The sequence below is a fragment of the Monodon monoceros genome, unplaced genomic scaffold (genome assembly GCF_005190385.1).
Source record: "Monodon monoceros isolate NGI ecotype Baffin Bay Population unplaced genomic scaffold, NGI_Narwhal_1 Super_Scaffold_2, whole genome shotgun sequence".
Taxonomy (NCBI): Eukaryota; Metazoa; Chordata; class Mammalia; order Artiodactyla; family Monodontidae; genus Monodon; species Monodon monoceros.
In genome coordinates, this window is record NW_021703776.1 from 100,394,924 (window position 1) to 100,402,473 (window position 7,550).

Here is a 7,550-nt window from a genome sequence, read left to right on the forward strand (position 1 = left end):
TATATATATATATATATATATATATATATATATATATATATATATGTCTTTTTTCTTCCAGTTTTATTGAGATATATTTGACATACAGCACTGTGTAAGTTTAAGGTGTACAACATAATGATTTGACTTACATACACCATGAAATGATTACCTCAGTAAGTGTAGTGAACATCCATCATCTCATATAGATACAAAATTAAAGACACAGAAAAAATATTTTATCCTTGTGATGAGAACTCTTACCATTCACTCTCTTGACAACTTTCCTACACAACATCCAGCAGTGTCAATTAGTCATGTTGTATATTACACCCCTGGTACTTATACCTGGAAGTTTGTTCCTTTGACAGCCTTCATCCAGTGCCCCCCATGCCTACCCCCTACCTCTAGTAACCACAAGTATGACCTCTTTTTCTATGAGTTTGTTTTTGAAGTATAATTGGCCTACCACACTATGCTAGTTCCTGTTACACAACATAGTGATTTGATATTTCTATACATTTCAAAATGATCACCATGATAGGTTTAGTTACCACCCGTCACCAAAGATATGACATAATTATTGACTGTATTCCCCACACTGCACATTTCATCCCTGTGACTCATTTATTTTGCAACTGGAAGTTTATACCTCTTAACCTCCCTCACCTATTTCTCTCATCCCCCTAACCCTCTCCCCTCTGGTGACCACCTGTTTGTTCCCTGTATCTATGACTGTTTCTGTTTTATGTTTGTTCATTTGTTTTTTTAGATTCCAGATATGAGTGAAATGATACAGTATTTGTCTTTGTCCCACTTATTTTACTTAGCATAATAACCTCTAGGTCCATTCATGTTGTTACAAATGGCAAGATTTCAGTTTTTTTTTTTTTAAATAAAGTTATTTAATTTTGGCTGCATTGGGTCTTTGTTGCTGCGCATGGGCTTTTCTCTAGTTGCAGCGAGTGGGGGCTACTATTTGTTGCGGTGCTCAGGCTTCTCACTGCACTGGCTTCTCTTGTTGCGGAGCACAGGCTCTAGGTGCGTGGGCTTCAGTAGTTGTGGCACACGGGCTCAGTAGTTGTGGCTCGCAGGCTCTAGAGTGCAGGCTCAGTAGTTGTGGCGCACAGGCTTAGTTGCTCCGCGGCATGTGGGATCTTCCCAGACCAGGGCTCAAACCTGTGTCCCGTGCATTGGGAGGCAGATTCTTAACCACTGTGCCACCAGGGAAATCCAAGATTTCATCTGTTTTATGAGTAATATTCCATTTTGTGTGTGTGTGTGTATACATTCCACATCTTCTTTATCCATTCATCTACTGATGGGCACTTAAGGTTGCTTCCGTATCTTGGCTATTGTAAATAATGCAGCAATGAACATGGGGTGCATCTATCTTTTCTAACTAGTGTTTTCATTTTCTTCAGATAAATACTCAGGAGTGGAAATGCTGGATCATATGGTAGTTCTATTTTTAATTTTTTGAGGAATCTCCATACTGTTCTCCATAGTGGCTGCACCAATTTACATTCCCACCAGCAGTGCACTAGGGTTCCCTTTTCTCCACACCCTCACCAACATTTGTTATTTGATGTCTTTTTATAACAGCCATTTTGACAGGTGTGAGGTGGCATCTCATTGTGGTTTTGATTTGGATTTCCCTGATAATTAGTGATGTTGAACATCTTTTCCTGTTGGCCATTTGTATGTCTTCTTTGGATGAATGTCTATTTAGATCCTCTGTCCATTTTTTAATTGGGTTGGTTTTTTCATGTTGTATGAGATCTTTGTATATTTTGGATATTAACCCCTCATCAGATACATCATTTGCAAATATCTTCTTCCATTCAGTAGGTGGCCTTTCTGTTTTGTTGATAGTTTCCTTCACTGTGCAAAAGCTTTTTAATTTGATGTAGTAGCATATGTTTATTCTTGCTTTTGTTTCCCTTGCCTGAGATGATATAACCAAAAAAAATATTACTAAGGCCACTGTGAAAGAGCATCCTGCCTGTTTTCTTCTAGAAGTTTTAGGAGTCTTACATTTAAGTCTTTAATCCATTTTGAATTTACCTTTGTGCATGGTGAAGAGAAAGTAGTCCAGTTTGAATTCTTTAGCATATAGCTATCCAGTTTTCCCAATACCGTTTATTGAAGAGGCTGTCTTTTCCCCATTGTATATTCTTGCCTCCTCTGTATTGGCTTTATTGATCCCTTATTACATTTTTCCCATTTTATTTATCTCTGCTTTTGTTATTACATTTCTTTTATTTGGGGAAGGGGATTTAATTTACTATTCATTTTCTTCTTTAAGGAAATGCTTATTTAGCTCCTTTTTTAGCCTTTCATCTGATCTAACAAAAGGGTTTAAGGCTATAAATTTCCCCCTAAGTATTGTTTTAACAATACTCCTCATATTTGATATAAATTTCATTAGTGAATTAAATATTTTCTATTTTCTATTGTGATATCTCCAATCTATTTTATTTTGAAGTTTGTTCCTTACTTTTGAAATATATGCAGATTTTCTATTATCTTTTCATTACTGATTTCTGGTGTAATTGTATCAGCACTGGAGAACTTACTCTGTGATTTCAATCCTTTGAATTTTGTTGACACAGCTTTATGGCCCACTATATGGTCCCTAAAAAATGTTATAAGCATGCTGAAAAATAATGTATTCTGCACTTGATGAGTGGTGTGGTGTTTGTGGATCATCCTGTTCTATTTTTAGTATCCTTACTGATTTTGTTTTGTTTACTGTTTACCAATTACTCGGGTGTTAAAATCTCCAAACGTAATTCTCAATGTCTCTATTCCCCTTGTATGTCTGTAAACTTTATATCATCCTGGTGAATTGAAAGTTTTATCAACTTCACTTTTTCTTTACCTCTAGTAAAGATACCTTCTATCCTTACCTTAGTATCTTTTGTCTGGTATTAGTGTACATATACCAGCCTCCTCTTAGGTCGCATTTAATGGAGGATCTTTGTCCATTCCTTTAATGTGAAAAGTTAAAACCTTTTTTTTCTATTCTCGAGTGGTTATTCTAGAGATCATAAGACGCAATCTCTTTATCAGTGTCTAACGTTGATACCTTTCCTTCTCCCAGACAATGTAAGGACCTTAGAACACCCACTCCATTTACCCGACTCCTGACTCATGGCGTTCCTCCCATGTATTCTTAGTCTGCATGAGTTGTGGATGTGTTGATATATACATTCATGTCTGTGGGGGGGGGGGGTGGTCATTTCTTTCTGCAGTTTCTCACCCATAGAGACCTGTCGTTTTGTGTGTCGTAATACCTTAGATTGTATTTTGGACACTGCATTTAAGAATTCACTTTTAAAAATAACTTGAGGCCTATGAATGATATCGTCATCCTCCAGAGAGGATCTGTTTTGGTAGCGACATATTCTGCTATTACTGGAAGTCCCCCTAAATGACTGTGGGGAGAGTTCAAATTACTGATTCAAGTCTTGTAATGATTACAGTATTTTTCAGGGATTTTTTTTGAGATTGTTTTGATGTGTCCACTGCCTCAGTTTTCAGATTTACTGATACCGGTTATTACTGATATAAAGTCTCCACTCTATTTACAGTCATGCCTTCCTGTTCACTCTGAAAACTGTTTGAGCCCTTGCTCTTGGCAGTCATTTGACTGTTGCTTCTCTTGTGTCTTCTATTTCAGTAATTTCTACTCAGTTTTTCTCCTGTGTCCTTTGTGTTTATTCTTTTTCTAACAATTTGTATGTTAGTATTTTCTAATTGTGAATATGATTTCTTATGTGACCTATTGATTATTTAGAAATTTAAACTTTTTTCTAAATTTGGAAACTTTCTAGTTATCCTTTGTGTTGTCGACTTCTGACAAGTGCATTATAATGAAGAAAAATGATCTCCATGATACTGACTCTCTGAAATTTGATGTCTTCTCATAGCACATGATCAGTTTTCATAAATTTTCCTTTTGTGTTCAAGATATGCATTCTCATTTTGTCTGCAGCGTTCTACATACGTTTATTAGATCAAGTTTGAGCTTGTGCTTAGATTCTCTCTCTTTAACTGATTTTTTAACTGCTTGGTCTCCCAGGTATATTAAAATGTCTACCATGATGGTGACTGTCAATTTCTCCTTGTAGTCTCTAAATTTTTGCTACTTTTTTTTAAAGTTATTTGTTTATGGGGCTTCCCTGGTGGCGCAGTGGTTGAGAGTCCGCCTGCCGATGCAGGGGACACGGGTTCGTGCCCCGGTCCGGGAAGATCCCACATGCCGCAGAGCGGCTGGGCCCGTGAGCCATGGCCGCTGAGCCTGCGCATCCGGAACCTGTGCTCCGCAACGGGAGAGGCCACAACAGTGAGTGGCCCGCATACCGCAAAAAAAAAAAAAAAAGTTATTTGTTTATGGCTGTGTTGGGTCTTCGTTTCTGTGCGAGGGCTTTCTCTAGTTGTGGCAAGCGGGGCCACTCTTCATCGCGGTGCGCGGGCCTCTCACTATCGCGGCCTCTCTTGTTGCGGAGCACAGGCTCCAGACGCGCAGGCTCAGTAGTTGTGGCTCACGGGCCTAGTTGCTCTGCGGCATGTGGGATCCTCCCAGACCAGGGCTCGAATCCGTGTCCCCTGCATTAGCAGGCAGACTCCCAACCACTGCGCCACCAGGGAAGCCTGCTTTATATTTTTGAAGTTATCTTACAAAGGACATATAAACTAAACCTTCTATCGTTAACCAGTTAAGACAGAAAATATTACCACAGTTAAAATCTACTTATACAGCTCCAGGAGCTTCCTTTGATACTTTTCTGGTCTTTTTAATCTTTAGGCTCTCAACATTTCTGTATCTTGGTTTTAGATGTATTTCCTTAAAAAGCATATAGCAGATTGTTAAAACTCTAGCCTAATTACCCAAGATTTTTCACAGAAGAGTTCAACACATTTATAACTGGATTTATCTCTACCGCATTATTTAGTGCTCATTTGTCCTATCCACTTTTTCTGTGTTTGTTCATTTTTTGTTTTTCTCTTTTCCCTTTTGCCTCAACATATACTACTGGAGCATATATCAATTTGTTTCTTTTAGAAGCAGCTCTTCAAATTGTCAAGTTAATACTTAAGTCTAAACTTGGTCCATATCTCTACTCTCCTTCAGAATAATACAAGCTATTTAGATTGATATAGTTTCAATTACCTACCTTCTATGTACTAGGCTTATAGGCAATGGGATGCCTAGAATTGCTACTTTATATCATTTCTTCCTCCCATAAATTGGATGTGGTTTTACACCATCAATATTTCTTTAGATTTCTTCAAGTGCTTACTATTTTCTCTACTCACTATTACTTCTTACATTTCAGGCTTTGGGATCATATTCTTCCTCCTTGAAGTCCATCTTTCAGAAGTCCCTTTAGTGAGGCAATTTTGGTGGTAAATTCTCAGTTTCTGTTCATCTGAAAATGTCTGTTTCATCCTCATTCTTAGATAATCCACACAGAAGAGTAGTCTGCATCAAAGTTTTCTGGAATGATATTAATAATCCAGCATTTGAGAGCTGAAAGCTGACAACTTTATACAATGGAAGTGATAAGGTGAGCACTGTCTTGACTTTCTATAGCATTTATCAGACGAGCATCTGAAATATCTTTCATATGCATGTTTTAAATGGTCTCCCTGAGAAGTTCACCTATAAGAAATGTGTTTTATGGTCCCCCCCTTTTAAACAAGTAAATGGGATGACTACCCTAGGATCTGTAACCCTCACTCCTGTTATTCCTCTGGTCCCATCCAGCATCCCCATTATCCGCCACCTGTGGCTCAGGATGTGCCGCTTCTACCCCTTTAAGGTTGGTTCTTTTTATAAGTATTAATTTTTCTACAGTGTTCAAGAAATCCCATTGGTATAACTTTTAGTTTAAAAGACTTTTTTATTAGCCAGGATTAATTCCTTCTAACATGTTAGATAACAAATCTTTTTAAGATAACTAAGTCTTTGGTCTGACACATTAATACATAATTGATAATTTAAGTTAATATAAAAGTTCATTATTTTTTAATCATGTTCCTGAAGAATAAGTTATAAATCTGTGAATAACAGCCCATTAAATTAGCACTTCATTTATACAGAGGAGAAATGGAAACTCCTATCATAGCCAAGGCCAGAATTCTGCTAAGAGTTGCGAGGTTTTTCATAAACACGTGTAACACACACCCAGAGCTTGACAGGGAAGGTAACAGAATTTTCACATCTCAACAGCTAAAAGGAGAAGCCCTCTTAATTACAGCAAGAGATTGTCACTCTTACTGATCACACACTCTTATGGGGAAAAATAAGCATATTCCCTCAGCATACAAATATTTATAAATTACTTATGTGTAACATGTATTGCATGTAATAACATACAGAAAAATATAAGCTGAAAAAGGATGAAGTATGGATAAAATATGTAAATATTTAAAAGTATATTAATGGCAAGAGAACATTTATTGATGGCACACAGGTAAGCGGGTATGAATGACAGTAATGTGATCCAATGTAATTTAACTTGACAGCCAATTAGAATGCCATCATTTTAAATTCCATAATGTGGCTAAAGAGCAAATACTGAGCCTAGAGGGGCTGTTAGTCTGACGCCTGCCGACAGTTTGGTTCCCCCTCAACCCACAACAAAAGTAGTTCCTAGACAAGGATTTGCTCATTAGGGAGACAATCCCAGGAGCCCCATGAGAGTGGGGAAGTGAGAGGGAAGGATGGGAGGCAATAAACAGTGAGTTAATGGATAGATTATTGCTGTAAGTGACTGGGAATCAGTCCTACCAGGGCCACCCTGAGAAATGCGTCGTTGTCCTCACTGAGGGGTGAGGAAGCAGGTGCATTCATCTACCAAATCCTGACCCTCACTGCTTAAGGACTGCCAGGTTTGGGCCCCATGCAGCAGGCTCTGGCGTCCAGAGACACCTTCAGAAGTCTTTGGGTTTGGGGAACTGCAGGTAAGCTCCAGGAGCTTCAGGTATGGACAGCACATGCTACATCTGCTATGCCTGCATTATGAAGATGATCCTTTAAGCCCTTATAAAGAATCTTCGTTAGATAAGTGAACATACAGTTAATTTTAACTAAATAGGTTACATATAAATGAACATACCTGTGAGAACACCACTGTCAATTCTTTCCACTTTTCCCACAGGATACCTCAAATATACATGTGACATAAGGCAATCTGATATATAGGTTGAGTGAGTGCCAGGGTCAATCTGAATATCAAATATTGATATAATTTAATCTTTTCTTAGATTAAAATATATAAATCAAAGTTCTAAAATTTTCTTCCTCTTCCACAATACACTACCTTGTGTGCCCCTGGAGGTGCATGCTCCCCTTTCTGGTCATTACTGGGCCAAAGTATATACAGCCTTGTCCAGCTCTCAGCTGGAAACATTTCAATTCATTTCAGAGTATGTCTGAAGTATTCTAAATGGGTAAGAAAACACAAGTAACATACAGTTACTATATAGTTTTAGCATTTATCTATCACTTAACAAGAAAGATGAAAATTTCAATATTCACAGAACTCCTTGAATGGGTA